Source organism: Chaetodon trifascialis, chromosome 13, assembly GCF_039877785.1.
Source record: "Chaetodon trifascialis isolate fChaTrf1 chromosome 13, fChaTrf1.hap1, whole genome shotgun sequence".
NCBI lineage: Eukaryota > Metazoa > Chordata > Actinopteri > Chaetodontiformes > Chaetodontidae > Chaetodon > Chaetodon trifascialis.
This window is the reverse complement of record NC_092068.1, coordinates 15157341-15179847: the sequence shown is the minus strand read 5'-3', so window position 1 is coordinate 15179847 and position 22507 is coordinate 15157341. Positions and strand designations below refer to the sequence as shown.

Sequence of the window (22507 nt, the reverse complement as noted above, 5' to 3'; positions counted from 1 at the left end):
GAGCTTAACCTTAAAGTACCTCCCCCTAACCCTGCTTAAGCCTGTCCAGCAACTACTACACACTGCCAAACACAAGCACACACAGACAAGACAAAGAGTCAGCCACCAGATCTCTTACAAGCCACAATCACTGTCCACCAATCCGAGAGGCCATTACTGCTGACTCCACCAATCCCCAGCAGGCACCGAGGGATGCGAGGTGGAGCAGAGATGACAGAGGGTAATTTATTTCATACATGCTCACGGCTGCATTCAAGGGCAAAGCTACAACGTGGCACAATCACTCAACACTGGGCAACACTGCAGGCTGAGGTCCACTAATAAAACACACCAATTAAGCCTTTTAATGCAGCTATCATTCACTCAGTGTAATGATGTTTGTTTGTCTTGTTACAGCAAGATGCTACCAGCCTTTGATGGATAGGAGTAATGGTTATGGAGGGCAGAGATAAACAATCATCAAACATGGCGTTTTAATCGCAGCCATCTAAACACACTGCAACAGGCTGAACACACTGAAACATGTAAACACCAGCAGGTCACTTACAGTGAGGAGGCCTTTACAAGGCTCAGCTATGGGCTACTGCGGAGTATAAATTCATACTGTGTGTCATTTCTTTCACTAAATGTTCTTTTACAAAATGCCAAAGAAGAGCTTACAACCTCAGGGCTTTAATGAGGACTTTGATATGAACTTTGTACGTGTTGATGAGACTCTCTGCTCTGTAGTGACAAAGGATGCTCTGTCATTTGATGTCGCTTTTTCAGGCCATTCTGCTCTGTTTTAGGTTATTCGGCCAATGTTCTGTGTCAATTATTCCCTCGACATTTGTGTTTTGGACATTTTTTTCCTTATTACGCCCCAGGTGAAAAGCTGTGTCCTGTAACATTTTGTTTTTGATGACGACGACGACGAATATTCGCCTGTGAACCTGTTTTCATATAACGCTCCGTGTGCTGTCATCTGAAAACGTGCGTCTGTAATCTCCTCAGGTGTGTAACCTGTGGGAGAGAAACAGTTTGACAGCCAAAGACACAGACGAAGCAGCGAGACTTAGTGTTCTCCACTGCACACTAAGGACAGATCAGGTCCTTTCTATTGGATAATGAGCTGAGCAGCTCTTTACTTTCATTGCTAACACTGACTTAAACAGCTTTGGCCTCTAAATACAGTTTTACAGCAGGTCCGTTTGCCTGGCTCGTGGACTTTGGCCAGCTAACGCAACAGAAACTCTGAGACACAACACCAACAGTGAGAAGTACATTATGTCCGGAAAGTACATTTACAGTACAGTTCAGATTTGAGGTATTTGCATGGGATTCCTTACAGTTACTGCAACAGATGAGGATTTTACATATGTTACAAAGTCACTGTATGATCAGCATATAAAATACAAAAGATAAATATGATTAGAAGATTATTATAGATTATTATACAAGTTGTGTGTGTGTTTGTGTATATCTATATAGATATAGAAACACATAAGCTCTATATTGTTGATGGAATTGAAGTAAAGGATCTGAATATTTCTCCAACTGCTGACTTTTTCTCTCTGGACCCCTAAAACCCCTCTCGTTCTCTGCTGAGTTTCCGTTATTGTGAAAATATTATGGCTCCACCAGCTGCTTCTCTGTAGTCCACCCTGTCTCGCTCCTCTCCCGATTTGAGATTGAAGTGTTTACTTCAAAATAAACCACAGTTAGTGATGGTTGTTTTAACAGTGAACGATGAACCAAGAAGGTTTTGTTAAGTTTAATTTTGCCTGTGTTGAGTTTGAATGAAGCGTGTTTTATGCTGATAAAATTACTGTTTTGTGAATGGAGTCTGGTGGCTGGTCTTAGTCTTTAACAAAAGGTCTATCTCTTAAGGGATCCTTTCCATAATGTTTTCAGACACTCAGAATGAAAGTCTCAGCCTGTCAGTGGGAAAACATGGACGTACTTTAACGGTATACAAACACCTGGAGGGATTACACTGCATCCCATTCTGTAGCTGCTGGCTGCAGCACTCTCACTCAATACTGAACCAATTTCAAAAACTGTTGTCAAACTGTTGTCCCCATTAGCCACTTGGACACAGAAACATGGGAAAAAAGGTCCATAAACATATAATATTTGACCAGAATTTCTCTGTCTGGGAAATTGAAATCTTCCAAGACAAGTGGAACAGAAAATCTGCTGCAGATACAGATTCACCGATGCTCTATTTTGCTCAACTTTAAAATGCCCTGTGTATCTGACACATTATGAAGAACTTATTTAGTTATGTATGGGTGTTATGTTGTTATGTGTGGTATGAGGCCAGTGCACAAACACTGTGGCCAATTGTGACTTAATGTAACTGAAAACTGAATTTTATACCAACATTGACGACGAAACTGTGTTAAGGTGGATCAACCTGCTCTGACCAACACCAGATCCGCTCAACAAGGTCAGCAAGGTCGTCAATACCGATCCAGCGGATTCGATCTGTGCATCCCAACTTTATACAAACTTTTTGTACTAAACAAAAAACTGTGCTCTCTCGTGTACTCCTCACGGGCAAAACGAGAGCGGGTACAAACCCCAGCATTTCATGGCTTGTAAGTGAACAGTGTGAAATTGGACCCAGGCAGCAGTTAAGTGATGAGGCAACAGCAGGCAACAAGAGAGCGAATGAGCTGCTGATTTCACTGAGTGAGGAGGTTTTTTGACTAGCTCCTGAATCCATTCAGGATTACATGGTTTCTAGAGGTGGAGATGATGCATTTAAATTACAGCATATCAACACAATGTCTCCAATCCTGCTGCTTCAGCAGCACTAATCTCTGCATGCTCTGAGACATATGGATACGATTCATCCATCATGCCTCTTGGGAAGAATGCGGGATGAAGAAGAAAAGAAGAAATTGTTCAGACAAGGTGAGAACAGGCTATAACTGCAGATGATATGGCTTTGTGGTTGCTCAGCCCCCTAAGAGCCCCTTCACATTAACAAAGTATAACATGCTGGTGATGTTTCAGCACAGGTTGAGGACCCCACTGCAGGTTTCTAATGTAAAGCTAAAGAAAAAAGTGGGTTAGAGAACAGTGGCTGATCTCATTATAGCTCCAGTCAGAAAATATCAGCTAATGTGAGATGCACAACAGCCTGATGGAGGCAAAGTCAGAGGCCCGAGAAAAGAGGAGATGAAATATTGGGGAGTTGGATGGACAGGTAAAGACAAGGCAAAATGCGAGAGGACAGAGAGGGACAGAGAGTGGAAAGAGAACTCTGCAGTCTGTTTTCTGAGGGAGAAACATGTCAGATATCCCACTGGGCGTGAAATTGAGCTGTAATAGCCTTTTCAGTTCATATTCAAATACAGTCATGCATACTGATAACTACAACACTACAGCCTGTCTGCCTGCTGCACGTTTCAATCAAATCTACCTCAAATTAAGAGAACGAGAGCAGGGAAGAGAGACGGAAATGAAGAAGGGGAGAGAGACGGTCCGTGAGAAAAATCAAAGGCAAACTCTTCAGAAATAATTTCAACTTTTTTCCCTTGTTTAATATTCTGTAAAATGTTGAATAACTACGCAGGGATCCTTTGCTACTTATCTGCTGTAACCGTATGCAATGCTTTGATCTGGGGCTTTGCTTTTCATTTACATATCTCTGTGTAATGCAGCAGAGGATGGTTTCCTGAGCCTCAAGTATTCATGGGACATAATCTTCAGACCAAAATACACAAGCACAAACATTAAGTGGGCCGTCACTGCGGCAGCACAACCGCGGCACAATGCCATCAATTCACTGTCCTGAAATAACAAGGGGCTGACTGTGGCAGCTTTATTGATTTGTGGCTCTCCCCCACTCACCACTGTCCTCTTGCCCCCATCTCACCATCTCTTCAATTTTGACACCCAATGGAGCGCATCTATCTCGACTTGTGAAAGCCAATGGAGACTTGTGGAAAGGGGCTCTTGCTGTGAGCCCACGTGACCGCTGGCATGGCGGTTGGGTGCAGCGGGGGAACAAACTTTAAAGTGACCTCTTTCTGGGAGCCACACTTTCAAAGGCTATTTCTGGCCAGGCTGCGAGGCTGGTGACAGGACTGTGGAGCGATGCAGGAGGGAATCATTACAACGCTGAGCAGCACATTTACAATTCTCCACGGAAAACTTTAAATAAATGATTCATTCGGCAAAACTAAAGAACAGTAAAATGAAGCTGATACACACTGCAAAATTCAAAGATGAATTATTTTATCTTGATATGGACCCAATAGCAAATTTTCAGGTCCAAAAAGATAGCGATGTGCTAAAATGGTCAGTTTGAGTGTATTAAAATGTCAAAAAAATAAACTTCAGGCACCCATGAAAAACTATTTTGTAGATCTGCATGAAGGTTCAAAGCAGGAAAATACCTGAATCTGAATAAATACATTTCCTCATTCAGCGTTAAAGGTAGCTTTAGTCACAGCCTTTAGGACCTGCAACAGGTATTTTCAAGGACTAGGGATTCAAATCTGTATGTGAGCTGCCACTTTTACATCAGACATGTTTAATTTGATTCGACTGGAGTCGAGACCAATTTGTCCACTCTGATGACAATATGAACGCAGTGTTCCTGTCTGAGAGCATTATCTGTCAGTCTTGATGCAGAGTCTTTTCACAGTCTCCTGGTGTTAGGCTGCGGACTTCAGTTCAGAGCAGAATAAGCTCTGTATCACTAATGAGTGACTCACTGTTATGGCATAGAGCAGAATACACTGTACTTTGAAGTACATGGTGAGAGACAAGGTGCGGCGTCTTATCAGAGCAGCAGTGCAATACAGCTGAGTATAGTATTTTGTGCTTATATATTACATTACATATTACATATGTGGAATATTATCATATTTGTATTACTGTCATCAAGTGGGCTTTATTCTCCATCTTATTTTACATTAATTCTATATCCCTGTTTTGCATAGAAAAAGCAACCTGAAGCTAGAACCTAGAGCCTGTTTTGGAAGACTCAATCAGGGCCAACCATGGATGAGTGAATGGGCAACAGCTTTCTGGATCAAGAGCTTCATATCAACAAAAACTGGACAAAGTAGTACGGCCTCCAATAAAAGGCTAAAGCCTTTTGGGACTGTCTCACGCACTCAGCCACCTGTGGGAGACTCAGTGAAGCCGCTATGTGCTGCTCTTTATCACAGTCGGGGAAGTTAATCAGATGTGCATTTGCCAAACCAACCAGTTAGATTTTATCCTTGAAACACTTTCTCTTGTTAAACTAGAAAATGCTGTTTGAAAAGTGGTGATAAAGCAGAAATCTTGTTAGTTGTGAGTGTGTCGTCTTCTTCACCTGACTCAGGTGCATCGGGCCGTAATGGGCTCATTACTTCAAATGCAGCTCCTGAGAACCTGGAGTCGCATTGGGTGTTTTTTTCCCCTCACATCGACCAATAGAGGCAAAAATGAGCCTACACAAAAACAAACTTGGACAAGCCGCACAATGGTGAGATTTATGCTCCACTGAAAGTGTTTTCAAGCAGTTTGCTTTGCTTTTATGAGAGAGATGCTTTCAAGAATGAGGACAAAGTGGTTGGATTGGCATCATCTGGTAAAGTTTAGGAAAGCTTCCGGAAGCGTAGCTGCTTTCTGTTTCAACAGGAAGAGTCCAGGACTGCCTCCCATGCAGTGGGCGAGAGTCTCACATGGGCTTTGGAAAGACAAGAGATACACTGCAGATACCTCATATTTGTGTTTAACAGTGATGGATGTCTGTACATTGTTTTTTGAAACAGAAAAGTTATGCTTCTTTTTAATCTGGAACCAGCACAACCACAGTCTGGTGTGTCTGTGATTCAGCAGCTCCACTGCAGCAGGTGAGGAATAGGGCACCTCAGTGGTGGTAATGAGGGAGGAGGTAAGCATCATTTTCTTGCAGGTGGTGGATAACAATAATTTGTCCCCCAAAAATCCTGATCTCATTCCTAATCATTGATAACTCCACAAACGGTGAAGGCAGACCACTGCTAGCGCATGTTCATTAATAAGCACTAATATCCACGCACACTCTGCCCTCTCTGCCAGCATCTGGGCTTATCAGCATTTGGAGAAAGGGAAAAAAAAGCACCTGCAGCGGTCACTGCGTAGACTTTGACTCTATCAGTATCCACATCATCTCCTGGGGCTCACGATAACCTTCTAAATTAGATTAGTATTTCACCAGTGCGTTTGGGTCTGCAGGACAACAGCCCAGGATGGGAACAGCCGTAGACGCAGCATTACGCTTTCAGCAGGATGAATCCAAGTGCTACTGAGTAAGAAGAAAGCCTCACTAATTAAACCTCCACTGTATGCATGTGTGTGTGCGTGCGTTTGATGAGAGGAGTCACCAGAAGCTATTGAGATGCAGACAGCGGCACAGAGCCACAATGGCAGAGCTCATTGTGCTTTTTAACTCTTGACCTGACTGACCCGATGTCTCCGGCTTAAGACAATTAGTCTGACCACAGGTTAGATGAAGAAAAATGGCTAAAATGCCAACATAAATATTCAAACATAAAACTAAATGACCACACATGTGCACTGCTGGTACGTCTTACTGGCAGAGGAGAGGTAATTACAGTAGTTGTATGCAGTCTTTGAAGTAAAATCAATGGGCAGACTAAGTCCGGCCTTGGCCCTGTCTCCTATAAACATCAGCAGCCTGATGAGGGTAATTAAGATTGCTATCATGTCTCTCTCAAACAAGGAGGTAGTATAAACAGTTTTAAGGCTCTGCTTTTTATTTCCCCAGACTTTTTCAGCCTCTGCAGGAGAGGAGAACAGACAGCTTTTCAAAGGCACGATTGATACACTCCATCGAACCATCTCTTCAAAAACTCTTCAGATCTATCATTTGAGCTGAACTTTCGCAGTCCATGTGCATCATTGCAGCCATGACCTTAAAAAAAAGAACCAATCCATCCTTGTCCACCAGCTATGACATCATCAATCATCACCTGCTGTTAAACAGATGGCGCTCCATTACTGACCCTGGACAGGTGGAGAAGTCTGCATTGCAAATATACTGATTAGGCTGCTTTAAACCCATGCACACACTCAGGATACAGTAATATCCTCCTCAACCACAGCTGCAATTTTCCCTTCAAAGATCTGACAGGAATTTCGGCTGGGGGACATGCATGCCTGGTGTTACAAAGCCACGTCTCCTGCATCTAAACCTTCCTGCCCTGCATTCAACCATGACCAACAGGTCAAAACAACCTCAGTGAAAAGTCGTAGCTATTAGACCATCTTCACGAGCGGTACGGAGACACAGCGGTGATGCAATGTTAAAATGGCACTAAGCTGAACTGCCTTACCTCTGATCTAGCTCAACAGGAACCAGCGTGCATCTCTTCATACAAAAGCAAACTGCACAGCGAGGAAGTATAAATAATTCCTCTAAGTCCTACCATCAGAGAACAGCAACTTCAGAGGAGTGTTGTTTTGCCAATCGACAAAAGACTACAGTAAACAGATACTCCTCAGACAGTTTCATTTCTGTCCAACGCAGCTCGCTTGTAGCATGAGACGCTTTGATGTTCTCTACACCAGTGGGATGCAACTATTGGCTCCTTTACTAGCTGAGGCGAGTAACCTTGGATTTACGCACGCTCTTCCTCTCCCACCTCCGTGCTCTGATGGTGGATGAAGGATGGAGCAACGAATCTGCCCCTCCATCCACCTCCTCCAATCGCCATTTTAAGGTCCAGCCTCATTTGGTTTCCAGATAAATACGGTCCAGAGCAGCAGTCGTAATTTGCATTTAAAGGCTGTTTGTCTCACATGCCTGCAATTCACTGAACAGCACATTTGCATTTTGAATGCCTGAAAATGCTCAAACCCAAAAGCTCCACATTTCAGGCAGAAGGGGGAAACCTGGGAACTAAAATCTTTGGGATTTAAGTGCTGTAATTGCTTGTAATTACAAAGATGACAAGTTCGATTTGAGTTCACAAAGTTTGAGGAGGAAATGCGTTGCGTTTAGGACAAAATCTCTCCTGAGGCTGCAGCGCAGATATGAAGAACCCTCCAACCTGGTTTGGAGGAAGGTTTGAATTTAGCTTCTATCCAAAACAACAAGAGAGATTAAACAAATCTGACTGCATCAAAAGGCAGTTCCTGGTTCAAATGCAAGGACAGAGAGCAGATACACTGTTTGCTCTACTGCCCCCTGCTGACCGGTCCTGCACATACCCTCAACTAAATTACAAAACAAAATGACACCACTTTGCTTGCGGTAAAAGGAGTGAGGTTTGTGTCCTATATAAAGGGCTGTTATTTTCTAATAATTTGCTTAGTACCTACTGAAGAGAAAAGGTCAGACTGTTGTTTACTTCAGTCATTTAACAAAGAAACTTCCTTGCTACGTTTAATACACTTCACAGATGTTGAATTGTGTGCTTACTTGTAGACTAACAGTACAGTTTTGCATATTCAACTGACCTGATGTGCACTGACTAAAAGACTGTTATCTCATTTTAGCATTTAATTGGAGTTATTCAAATGCAAGTGTAGCAACTGAACACTATCTCTATTTTACCTATAATTACTGCCAAATTAAATAGTTTATTCCAGGAGCAGTAGGATATTTACTAATTAGGAATCTACCAAAACAAGAGTAGCATGTTCACGACACAAAGCAAAAGTGTGAAATGGAGTGGCTAACGCTGTGTAATTCAGGTATTTCGACATAATTACAGTATGGGTGGTGGCTGGTGACTCATGCTGACTTATCCTGCAAGAAATATCCGCTCCTCAGTGACCTCCACCTCAAGGTAACAAGACCCTCCCTTTTGTGTAAACTCGTTGTTCACTGCTGTTGCAATGTCAACCATCCCACATCACGCCCCCCTGACGTCTCAACTGAAGCTTAATGTAGCCTTTCACATCCTTCCTTTTTGTTATTCTGTTTGTCACCTCAGCTGTGATCACTGATCGACAGACGCAACGTGCTCGCTTCCCATGCTAACTAGAACAATGCTCATCAACATGTGCGCCCCATTTCCTCTCCATATGGGTGAAGCTCTTACGGTATCGGTCAGGATTGTTCTGTGTCGCATGACACAGCTGAGAGGGGCTCACAATGAGGCCGCAGCAAGCTGTTGTGACTTGCTTCACATGGTTTTTTTTACGACACTAAAAGACAGCACGATGACGGTAAAATGGATGAGAGTCACATCATGGTGAGGAATGAAACGAGCCAGATTCAAAACCACAACGCTGTGTTTACGCATTTTGATTGTCTCAAACTCCCCGTCTTCCCACAGAGGGTCGTTTCAATTGACTGGAACAATGTCACAGTCCAAAAAATGCTGTACTCCACCGCCGCCGCCGCTCACATTAAATAGAGGGGAGTGCAGAGCTGAGGCTTACATGCAGCGCTGAATGAGCCGGCGCTCTGGGACATGGAAGATGTCTCTGTGAAAGAAAACTGCACAGCATATCAAACCGTAACTATTAGGCCTCACATTTCCTGAAATGATCCACTTCACCTCAGGTTAGCAGGAGAGAGACACAGAGAAAGATGGCAGAAGGTGTGCAGAGGAGCAGACTGCATTTAACAGGAGGCCTTTTGAAGTGATGAGCATGAAGTCAAAATCCCATCGCTCCCAGCTGACCCACTCTGCAACCTTTACTTTTTCTCTGTTCCATCTCCCACTGTTGCCATCTGAAACACATTCTGCCATTCCCCATCCTCCCCCACATCTTCCTTCTCTCCACATTTCATCTTCATCTACATTTTCCACCAGCTCTCCATTTACTCAAATCACTGCTCCAATCTCACTCCACAGCCTGTCAATATTTGTCTGGTCAGCTCTCAGACTGTGCGCAGACAGCCTTAAACAAATAACACCGACGAAGAGCAGCATTGCCACGTGAAATGGGACTAAATTCAGCTCTCAATGAGGGAGCAGGTGGTGATACTTTCCCAATGACATCTTTTGGCTTTTATAGCAATCCATCCCTCGTTCATCACAGTCAAGGCCTTACAACAAGTTCAACAGCCTGTCCTTAAAGTTTAGAGCGTCGTGAGCTGCTTCCTCTTTAACTCGGCCCTGAGTCAACAGTGTCATAGAGTGAAGTCACTGGCAACTGCCTACACACGCACACACGCACGCGCGCACACAAATTACTTCATGCTACAACTGGGAGACTTCTTTTCCAAGCTCAAAAACAAAAAAAAGTATTATTCCCATTTGGCAGTAAATCACTAAGTGGTGGCTACATATTCATTCCACTTGGACAAGCATAATCACATTAAACATTTTAGAGGCATAAGCATCTATTTAGGATTTGTGATAGCTGATAACTAAGATACCAAATGTCTTCAGGAAAAGAGCAGCGATAAGATTTTTATGGGAAAAGCATCTTCCTCATTTGCACAGTGCCCCTTTTCTGCAGCTTGAATTTCAGCTGTTTGTTCAGAGTAATTCAGCTCTCTGGGAGATCAACAGCCATCTATATGTTTTGTATTCAGTCAGAGTGCTTCGTCAATAGGAGCAAGGTATCAGATCCTCTCCCACCAGCCACTTAAACGCCATTGTCCTCGCTCCATTCGGTTTCATCACATATCTTTGTCTCGCACAGCGTAGCAGTTTCAGATTTCAATCACGTGGCGTTTCTCCGTATATGTGTGCAAGTTGGATGACACACACACACACACCCCTGCACACACACACTTGCACACTGTGAGTACACTCAACAGGTTTGCTGCCAATCGAAGAGAAAAATCCCTCTCCCTTGCCCAGATGTGCACACTTCCCGGAGTCGGTGTCTGCAGCCTGAAACACAGCAGTTTCTGTTTTGTGCGTCAATCACTGTGGATGACTGTCATCTCCGTCAAATCACACCGACATATAACTCAAAATAAGTAAACACAAACACACACACACACACACACACACACACACACACAGACAAGTCCCATGTGTGCACTCGACAGGCGCCAGTTTGCCCACACCATCAGCTGTCACAGTTTACGGCATGTGTGCTTCAGAAGGTATTGTTCAGCACACTCTGCTTACCGGATTCATAATGACCTCAGAGTGAAAATGCAAATATGTTCTTATAAACATCCAAACATTTTCTTTTCCTGCCCATATTTCCAAGAAGCTGAACAACTGCCTCAACTCGTTTGGTAGACAACGCTGAAACAAACAATGTGTGTGTACAAAGCATTCCTGAACATTAGTGCTAATATAAGCTGCATGTGTGCGTCTCTGCGTGTGCCAAAAAGCAATAATAGTATAATTACAGTTTGATGACCTTAAACTGGCTAATGGCAATTTCAAGATGAGGTCTGTTCCTTGAAAATATATTACAAGGAGTCCTTGTGATGCGAAGTGAAAAGACAAAAAACAACACTCAACAGCTCAACAAGGTCCTTGGGAGGTGGTTTCCATGGTGAGGACTCATTCTCTCTGCCTGCTTGCACCCCCCCACCCCCCCCCCCCCACCCCCCCCCCCCCACACACACACCACCACCACCACACACACACACGCACACACACGCGCTCATCTCATCTAGGTGGCCTGAGATTTTCATGTTTCACATATAGCACCATCATAATCTGATAACAAGCCCGAGAGAGGCCACAGCCCTCAGAGATAGGAAGAGACAAGAGAAGAAGACGTGTGTTTGTGCATACGAACATTCAAAAGGCACAGCCTGATTGCTGTCAGCCCTGCAGCCTGACCTGAGGCAACAGATAGATGGAGTCGCCACAAGCCTCCTTAGGCCCGCTCAAATGGTGGCGTGAGTTCAAATAAACAAGTCAATCAAAACGGCTGAGCACTGACGGCGCCCATCCACGGCTCATGCGCTCGCAAACTGGCTTCACCTCGGTTTCACAGAGAGGACATTATTCTTGGGCTGCACGGTGGCGCAGCAGGGAGTGCGCGTGCCTCACAGCAAGAAGGTTGCCGGTTCGATCCCCGGGTCAGACGGGGCCTTTCTGTGTGTTTGCATGTTCTTCCCGTGCATGCGTGGGTTCTCTCCGGGTACTCCGGCTTCCTCCCACAGACCAAAAACATGCTCATTAGGTTGATTGAAGACTCGAGAATTGTCCGTAGGTGTGAGTGTGAATGTTTGTTTGTCCTTGTATGTGGCCCTGCAATCGGCTGGCGACCGGCTCAGGGTGTACCCCGCCTCTCGCCCATTGTAGCTGGGATAGGCTCCAGCCCCCCGCAACCCCGAAAGGGATAGGCGGTATAGATAATGGATGGATGGATGGACATTATTCTTTGCCCTTGCAAAAGGATCTGCAACACAGATGGTGGATGGTATCGGTAAGTAGGTAACTTGTGGGTAGTTGGGGGGGTTGATGTGGGTAGTTGCCATAAACTAACAGGGTACCTGTCTGTCATATTTGATGTACTGTCATTGCAGTTACTTTACAACCTTGTGCAACGATTGCATTATTTGGTGTACCAAATGAGGAAACCAGCATGACCAAGAAGCAACTTAACTTCATAGCATTTGTTTCTTTGTTGATGCGAAGACAAATTTTACCCAACTGGAAATCAAATATCTCTCCCACTGCAGCACAATGGCTGAAACATGTAATGCTATTTTTACATTTGGAGAAAATTACATTTGCAATTAGAGGCTCAGACAAATTTCAGTCAGTCTGGGAACCTCTTTTGTCATACTTCAATAATCTTCAAGAACTTCCCAACACATTGAATGACTAAATTAGAAGATTTCATGAGCCTATCGAGTCTTGGGGCTTGGGCCCACACTGAAGCACTTCTGGCCCGACATACAGAGCTCTGAAGTCATGCTGTCCCTCATTAAAATCCACTTCATTTATTTGTGTTTTCATTTTATTCCAGTGTATCTATATGTAGACACCTGTCACTAAATCTTTTTTCTTTATCATCATTATTTTAGTCCAGTCGTATTTTGGTGGGTGGGCGGATGGGTGGGGGGTGTTCTGTGTGTTTAAAAAGAAGAAAGAAGAGAAATCTTTTGTAACCATGCTGTTAAGTCATTGTCAATACTCTTGGTTTTTCAATAAAAAGATATAAAAAAAAAAGAATCTACGGCCCCGATCACGACTGAGATAACAGTAGCCAAACTGTGCCGTGTACTGATAAATCCATGGATCTGTCCGTGGTGCTGATGTAGATCGGAATTTAACTGCACCTTTTTCTCTCCGTCCCGCTTCTTCTGTTCCATCTTCGATCTATACTTTTCTCTAAACTATGTACATTAAATACTCAATTCTATGCTTCTTTGGAGGAAGAGGATCATAGAGACACACTGTTGCCTGAAGTATTCTATATTAATATTTCTATGATCATTTAGTGCTGCTGAAAACATTTACACACTCAAGACGACAGATATCGGTTTTACTTTAGGGTTAGGGGGTTAGGGTTAGTATTGACTTGGGTTTGTTAAAAATGAACAAATCACCAGCTGATATTGGTTCTCTGAGCCTGCAATCTGAACACTCACTGATGGAGCAAAGAGGGAAACCACGGTGCTCCAGGCACATAAAGCATTTGACAGCTCTGACAGGAGAAAAGCTGAGGCATGCTGGAGTAAACGGCAGACTACTTCTTCATGTTCTGCCTCTGCTGCTTCAGCCCTGCCAATAGTACTCCAGTCTTTGCTCCGTTTCTACGGCAACAACTTGCACCTCTCTCGCTCTCGCCTCCGTCGCGTTGTTTACAAGAAGCCGTAATTGTGCTCTCTTTCACCTCATCTTTTTATTCTCTCACCTGGCCCCTCACTCTGCGCTCACTCTACCTGCCGAGCCGCAGTCCTCTGCACTCTGCGGCGCACACTGAAGTCCTCATCAACAGACCAGGCACTAGTGCATTCATGGCGCCGTACCATCCACAGGCTGAGGAGGGAGAAGATAAGCACGAATACAATTTCATGGATTCAAGAGTGGCTTATGACCCGTGTTTGAAGTCATCATGACTCTGGCTTTCCATTATTTTTATCAGTTACTCTCTTGTCTTGAACGTGTCAAGTGCTGCATTCATAAAAAAAAAACACCAACATATGCTTTGCAAGTTGATGAGGCGATGTCTCAAACTACAACTGCAACAGCAATTAATTTACATGAAAACCCCTTTGTCTAAAAATCGGTCATGCATAAGAAAGCACTGATCTGGAGACAGCAGATTTCATCTTTGTAAACAAGCCTTGTAAGATGCCTCTTTGTTCAGACACTTGCTGTGCGTCTGCTGAAGATGGATTGCAGGATTTTAAAAATGTGCTCTGGGCTTCAAGCTGCAGACATTTCCAAGTAACAAACATCTGGTATTCTACTCTGCCTGTGGGAGCTCTTTGTGGATACAGTCTTCTTTTCAACATAACAAGACCAGATTCTCCCCCTGCAGTAAAGCATTACAGGGAAAAAGTAGTAGATGTGTCCATTAGTTAAATGCTCTTGGTGTATAATGAGCTCTCACCTTTGATTTAGAAGCAAAGCTAATGCATTTCTACTGATCTGCTCATCGTATTATTCAAAGGTGCATTTTTGAAAGAACATGATGTGGGATGTAAGCTTAATCAGCTCTTCAGAGGCAACAAATATCCCTGAGAATCATCCTCTCGAGAGAAAAGACATGTTTCATAATTGACTGAAGCTGTAAATGATGTTTTGTTCAATTATGTATTGTTTTTAGAAATGATCCAGATCATCACCAGGTTCTCATTTGATATCTATAATTTCCTACATCACACAGCTGCACTAAAAGGTGAGTGGAAGCAATTCAGTTTATTGAAGACGTGCTTCAAACCCGAATGAAAAACTGCTGCTTTTAAAGCTTTGATGTTTCCACTTTCAGCAGAAACCATAAAAAATGTCATAATTGTCACTAATATAAAAACCAAAAGCACAGAATGTCCTAAAATGTGGGCACAATATTTATTACTTCTGTGCTGTTCTCCTTTCTTCCATGGAAGAGAAATAATACAGCAGCCTTTCTTAGTGACCTTTGAAAATGGCTCCCTCTTCTTAGGTACCTTATCATGCTGGTTTCAACATCATCACCTGAACTTTCATTTTCATTTCATGGATCAAGGCTGAGTCCTGCATCCTGGGTTCAATTGCAGCCCAAGCCCTTTCCTCCATGTCATTTCCCCTCTCTCCCCCTGCCTTTCCTGTCTCTCTTAAGCTGTCACTATCATAATAAAGCAGAAATGCTTTTTGGCGCCGCTGTTGCAAAGACAACAGGATTGTTTTCCATTTTCCTCAGAGTGCAACAACTACCGAACCCACAGGACACACTGCATTTGTTTCCAAACTTCAGTGAAGAGGCGTGTTCACTAGAGGTAAAGTGAAATTGTCATCATTTTATATATAGTAATAAAATAGTATTGCTTCATGCAAACAAGTAGCTATGGCAGGGGCTGGCATCGGGTTGGAAGAGGGAGTAGAAAGACCTGAGGAGAAAAAGTCCATTCATTCATTTAGTCTATAATAGAGGTATGAAAGCAGAAGCCACCTGGACTGGATCGCCAGTCACCCTTCATTTTCCTGAGAGATCGTACGCAGGGGCAGACAAAACTGCATAATCAAAATGGGGCTTATAGAAAACAGATCTAAACACCAGTGGTGTGATTATTCTATGGCCGCTACATTGTGCAATCAACATTTACTTCATAATGATACCTTAAAGCCAAAAAACTCTGCAGTGTAACTTTTGAAAACGTGCGCCTTTGCTGGCACGAGTCGTGGATAATGTCCACCCGTGATGCCCACGTGGCAGCCTACAAAGACACGCTGCAACGTAGTAATTTAATCTGAGCACTGGAATTATGTCAGGCTAAATTTAACCGATATCTGTGAATTAAAACATGTCTAGATCAAGTCTTATTCCAGTCTCTCAGACTGACTGTGGACTTGCCAATTACAGCATCCATTCTTTGGCCCTCCTGTCTACAGTATAAGCACCCACAGTAAATTGATCCTGTTTTGTTCTATCCTGAGAAAAATTCCTCAAAGCCTAAATCAAAGTTAATGACTGTTTACCTCACTGTGTCATCTAAGCCTCTCAGTACAGTACATTTTCTGCATAGGAAGCACTATAACACGCACTCAAAATGCCGAGGTTTTGCAGCCACGCTAGCGTCCCTGTGAGGCTGTACTTAGCCATAGCATTGCTTGGAGCTAAAAGCTAACATAAGCATACCATCATGCTCAGTATGGCAATGCTGACAAGCTGATGCTAGGCATGTATGATATTTACCATGTTAACCATCTTAGTGCCCGCCTGCGACCCCGAAAGGGATAAGCGGCATAGGAAATGGATGGAAGCATCTTAGTTCAGTGTGCTAGCATGTGAAAACTGGCTAATTATGATTAAACACAAAGTAAATGTTAAATCATTTGTAAACATGTTAAAAAAATGGAAATTTTGGCTCGATGATGGCAGTAGAAGAAGAAGTAGAAGATCACCAAAGCTGTTATGATTCATCCTGAGGTAGACATGAATGTCTTCACATTTCATGGACTGACAAAGGTAACATGGCACATCTAAAATGAAGCTTTTCATACAAAAATGCACTTGCACTGGGTGACTGAGGTGATGAGCCACAATGTGTGCACTGCAGAGTGGCAGAATTGCAGCACAAGCAGTCATAACACGCTATACTAACAAGCAAAAAAACCTACATTTGAGTCAACGTCTGCAGCCGTTGGGCATCTGCCTCCCCAGACAGCTACAAGGAGGAGTTCACAATGTGGTCACACCAGTGAATCCATAGGAGAGATTAACTGCACTAATCTTCCTCTGGATAACACCATGAGAGGATGATGGCGGAGGATGAAAAACAGGAGGTGGTGGGCGGATGGAGAGGAGGGGAAGTTGGAGAGACACGGATCAAGACATTTAGGGGGGATGGGGACTGGACCAAAACATGAGATGCAGTCTCATTGTTAAGAGACTCTGGCATGTATTTGTGCCTCCTCCTCCAACAAATGATCCACAACTGGGAATCTCGCTGTCAGATCTTACTGGAGAGCGCCTGACTGCCCACTATCACTCACCAGTGGTGAAACTGGGATGTATGGCTCCATATGAAAAGCATACATTAGGCAGCCACTGTGCACCAGACTACAGAGAACCAGACGACAGGCTGCAGCAAGGGAAACATCTGCAGCGTCTGCTCGGGAATCTGGCTGGCAGTGGATGAATGTTCGTGAGTCGCAGGAGTCAAGTCAGCATGTCACAGGCAATTGAACGGTGTCCCCCAATGCCCCACGGAGACACCTTCCAGGGAACAGAAGTGTGACAAAAAGCTCTGGATGGAGAACAGAGCGGGGAGACGGAGGCAGCACAGATGAGAGAGGACGGGCTTTCATGTGGTGATTTCATTTCTCCATTCTGGAAACAACTTCATGTTCATCTCTGTCTGCACGTCTGCCTCTCGTTGGCTCTGCTGGCTCTCCGCAATGTAACCACAGTCGCTCCTGTAACAGAGCTATTCAAAATGCACCCTGGGTAACGCCGAAAAAATTAAACTGGTTCCCTTAAATTTATTCTTGTGAATCTGGTGGCTTTCACAGCTGTGGCCTTCTTTGAGTTCAGTGCACTTTATGTTCCTGCAGTGTGACGAGCTGAACAAATTTCTCTGGTAGGTTAATAGCAATACATGTGTCGGATTAGGTTATACAACAGCCCACATAATATGTAAATCATGAGATTATCATTTGAAAATGTGTTTTTCCTCAAAGAGCACCTGAAAGCAGCTTAATGTATTGACATATTTACTTGCCAAGTCTTATTTAACAGTGAAGTGAGCTGTGTAGAGTGTGTCTATATGCGTGGGTGAAGGTCATGGAAGGCAGCGGGGCGGGGGGTTAATTAGCAAATACCGTCTCCTCTGCTCAGAACGTCCCTCTCTCTGCTAATAGTTCCTCTTCTGAAGCCAAGAGCTGAGAAAGACACAGCAAAGAACGCGCCCCCTCACACTGGAGACAAAGCAAACTCTCCTTCGACTCGGTATCATACAACACTGCGACATGCCTACTAGTATATAGAGCAGTGGAGAGGGCTGTAATTATTTCCTGCCATGCCTCTCAAAGTCTATTTTCTGCTGCTATGGGTCAATTGTAATCGCATATATAAAACTTAATATAGTGCAGAGTGTCAGAGCTACAAAAAGGCTGTAAAATAACCCGTGGAGCCATCGCAGGGGCTAATGAAATGAAATCTTGAACTAAGTGAAGGAAAGTCCTTCCTCACAACAGTCAAGGCCCTCAAAGGCCCCGGCTGTCATTCCGGCTCTTCTACATTTAATTATGTTTTTTAGCACTTAAACCTCAGGAGGCTCAGAGCAGCCGGATCCTCCGGGAGACTCGAGCAAGTCCTGCACAGACGGGCTGACTAACAACACCAGCTGCTGGCGTGTGTGCGTGTGTGTTCGTGAGTACCTGAGAACACGTCCTCTTGTGTGTGTGTCTCCTGAAAGTGAGACCCAGGTAGCGAGACGGCGAGAGACACAAGGCAGAAAAAAAATAAAAAAGCTGCAGCAATATGGACTGCAGTAAACATACTGTGGGCCGTGAATCCTGCTGAACTGACGAGCCGTTATTTAGTGGTTTCAGACGATTTTTCAGACAATTTTCTGCTTTCCTCTGCGATCTATCATTATAAACTGAATATCTTTGGGTTTAGGGGTCAGACAAAATGAGCAATGTTCAGATGTAACTTTAGGAACCAGTGATGAGTATTTTCAGTGTGTTTTGACATTAAATTGAGTGAGATATGAATTAAAACCCACACTGATCACATCAAGTTAGTTAGAGGCCGACTGCCAACTACCACCAGAGGAAAAAGAAAACATTTACTCTATAACTGTCTCCAGTTCTCAGTCAGCAGTGATTTCATATTTACTGCGTATGAGCAGACAGGAGAAAACAGGATGTTTGCTCGCAGAGTTTCTGAATTCCATGAGTGCAGTATGTAAAGTAGCTTAGTTTGCTGACACACAACGTTCATACCTTTATGAAAACTTCTGCCAGAACAGAGAGAATCCCATTCCGCCTGTGTGTTATCTTCTCTCTCCAGCTTCTGCTTTAAAGACAGGTCGTGGGAACCCGTTTGGCCTCAGAACATAGACACCGGGATGAGCGAACGAGCCTGTGCTTGTGGATGTGTGTTTATATGTATGAGTGTTCGTGAGAAAGATAAAATACGCGCGCGCGTGCACACACTCTTCATTTGTGTTACTAGAATATCAATTGGATTAACACCTGTGTACGGTAGGCGTATAGACTCTGTGTGTGTCTCCCAGAGTGAGATAATTGGTGCCTGTATGAGAAAAAACAAATATGACCAGTGACAGAATTGTTTGCTAAGGTCTGCAAAATAAACTGATCACATCCTCTGCTTCTCTCTACACGTGACCACCTTGAGTTTACCAGTTATGAACTTGGGTCACACACACACACACACACACACACGTAAACACTCGTTTCCTGATAATTCAGCATTTCATGCTTAGTTTACTCAGCCCCAAGGCTTTCTGGGCGATTATCATGGCATTTCCATTTGCAAGCCCCTGGGCAGGACAATCTGGAGGGGACTGATTTGGACAGTTTAGATCCACCAAACGTTTGGAAAATATTTGCCTGCCTCAGGGCTGAAAAACATATTTTCAAATATTTTCTAAACATACTTGTAGAATTTAATCAAACAGTACTTTTTGGACAATATATAGTAATGCAGGGTGTAATGTAGGCTGGCCGGTTATCTGCCATCTCAGCATAAAAATGCTTCAGCTACACCAAAAGTGCAAAAACGCTGTTTCAAAACAACATTATGTCGCTATACTAAAAGCGCTTCATTGAATTAGCAAAGACAGACACATTAAGCAGTCGCTGTCACGCCTGGAGCTGCGTTGAAAGTCTTAACCATGGCGGTCAGTGTTTGATGTTGCTCTCTGCTCAGCTCGGCTCCATCAGTGCCCAGGAGCTGCGCGGCGGCGGCTGTTATCAGACCATCAAACAGAAGAGGAGACGGGGAGTTTTCTCCGTCCTTGACTCCGACACGAGCTTAACGAAGGACAAAGCTTCCAGCGCCGTCTGTGCTTTCAGAAAAAATACATGCTGCATCAAAAAGGACGGGTATCAACTATCACATTGTTCGCTGTGTGCGCATTCACAGGCATGTACTGCTAAATATAATACAAGTGCTGGTGAGATCCTGTGTGTGGGTGTGAATACATACACGAATGTGAAAACGACAGCTACATCTGTGTCCACTGAAGCCGCTTTTACAGTAAAAGCACCAGGGAGTGACACCGCAGATGGGGTTTAAGAGGTATGATACAATCATCTAAACAAACACTGACAGCGCAATATGCATTTCCTAGATACACCACAGGACCTGCTTTTTCTCTTTCCCTACCTGCTAGACTGCACCAGAGCTTACTTTATTGTCAACTCATGCATAATCCATTCGCGGCACGCCTTATCAAAAACCCCAGACTCAAATAAATCTGACCGTATTATTCACCAAGGCTGCGAACTGTCAGGGAACTTTGACTTTTTTTTCTTCCCCAGAAATAAAACTCTTGCTCTCAAAGCTTTTTGACGCCGTTTTTAAACCATTTTTTAAGCCTCAATTTATCCACCCAAACATGAATTCTCAAGTGGGGGACCACAGTGCATGGACAAAGTGCCCACAAGCACATACCAGAGGAGGATTTCGAAGAAGACAAATGAACTTGAGTGGGGTTGGAGGAGAGAGGCCACAGAGGGGCCAGCAACAGTTAAGGATGTGTTGCTCTCTAAAGAAGCAGCTGACTAACTCTGAATTCTAAGTAGAGGAAAGTTCTGCTTTTTTTCTTGAGGCGCTAAAAGACCAGTTGTGTTGTCTAAGAGGGCCAGATGGGCCTGTGCTCTGTGACTAAACTCTGGGCATGCACGCACGCACGCACGCGCGCGCACACACACACACACACACACACACACACAGACAAACACACTAACACACACACACACACACTTACTTCCAGGACCCTCAGGCTGATCTGCATGCAAAGTAAACACTCGCCGTTTTCCCTCTCCTCTTTTCCTACACTCTGTTTCTCCTTTCTCCGCTCTGCTGATGGTTCCACGGGGAGGGCGGGAGTCACTGCCGTTTGTGCACTTATTCCTCGGGGGAAAAGAGACTCAGCCAGCAGGAGACAGACAGAGAGCGAGAGAGAGAGTGATGCTGAGCAGGGAGATGCTGGGTTGGAGCTTTACACTGTTAGCAAACATGGCGGCAGGGAGAGCAAATGCCCCCAGGACATTATACAGCTTACAGTTTCACTTTTATTTCCCTGCAGACTGAGGTAACCTTGCTATGACAGCTCCCAAAGCTTAAACCCCTTAATCCTGTTAACAACGTACCGTACAAAAAGGTATTTAAGGCACACAGACTAACACACCTTTGTTTGAATTGGGAATGAAACCAAAATGAAACCAGTTTTGGAATGAGTTCAGTTCACTTTCACTTCTGCAATGACAAGGCAGAATTTTGAGCTTAACTGTGAAGACAGATTAGACTCGCAAATGATTATCAGGGAGGTACGTGCGTGTGTGCGTGTTTGTGTGAGTGTGAAGTAAAAATACATATGTGCCAGCTGAGAGCTTGTATGCGCCATCGTTTGTACAGCATGGGCGGATGAAACCCAGCACCATGTGCAGCATGAAGAAGCCTCTTCAGAACACCTGTGCTGCTGCACTCAGGATGTATTGTGATCTGATGAGGCCGAGCAGAAAGGCCAGGCCACTGACATATCGTCTTAGCACCTCGCTTTGTTCCAGGGTTCAAAAAAGCAACTGCGCTCTGAGAGCACTTCACTGTGGTGTTTGATGGCACTGGAGTACAGAAACAGAGAGGGGGAAGAGAAAGCAAAGACCAATAAGCTGCATGTCAGACTGGGAACAGATTCTGGTCACGATCGAACACCTGACTTCCTTCATTATTACTGGCAAATCAGAAGTGATAGCCTCCCGATAATTCATAGAGACGTCCAGATGTGAAAGGTTTCAAGACTTCGGAGAGACTTCGGAGAGAAATCTCAAGTCAGAAATCTGACACCACGTCCCATGAAACAGGTGCCAAATCCTATCTGGTTCCTTTCCGAGTTGACTATTAAACTGCACAACCAGATGGCCTTGGGGCGGTTTTGGGCACAAATGAAAAAGCAGACCAGACTTTAACTAGCCTCATTAGATGCAAAACCTCTGTTCTACCCACAGGCAGCACAGAATAATTTGTTTGTGAGGGAAACATAATGCAGAATTTATTTTGCAGCATTAGGACTGACCCCTCCCGGCGTTAAAAAATTAACTTTCTGATTGTTCCCTGATGAATGACTACAGAGCACCTGGGGTACCTTTCTCCACTCGCTACCTTGCATAACTTTAACTTGGACTCAAAACTTTCTTGCTTTTGTCCACATCAAGTTGAAATTTCCACCAACAGGATACAGGATACTTTTTTCCAATGTAATAAAGAGTAAAAAAAAATTCAAATT

The 22507-nt window shown here is 44.0% G+C and overlaps 1 protein-coding gene across 5 annotated transcripts in view; it reads right to left on the bottom strand.

The window, feature by feature from the left end:
* Nucleotides 1-22507, bottom strand: part of LOC139340985 (E3 ubiquitin-protein ligase MARCHF8-like) — a 78997-nt gene that overhangs the window by 35003 nt on the left and 21487 nt on the right. The window lies entirely within an intron of this gene.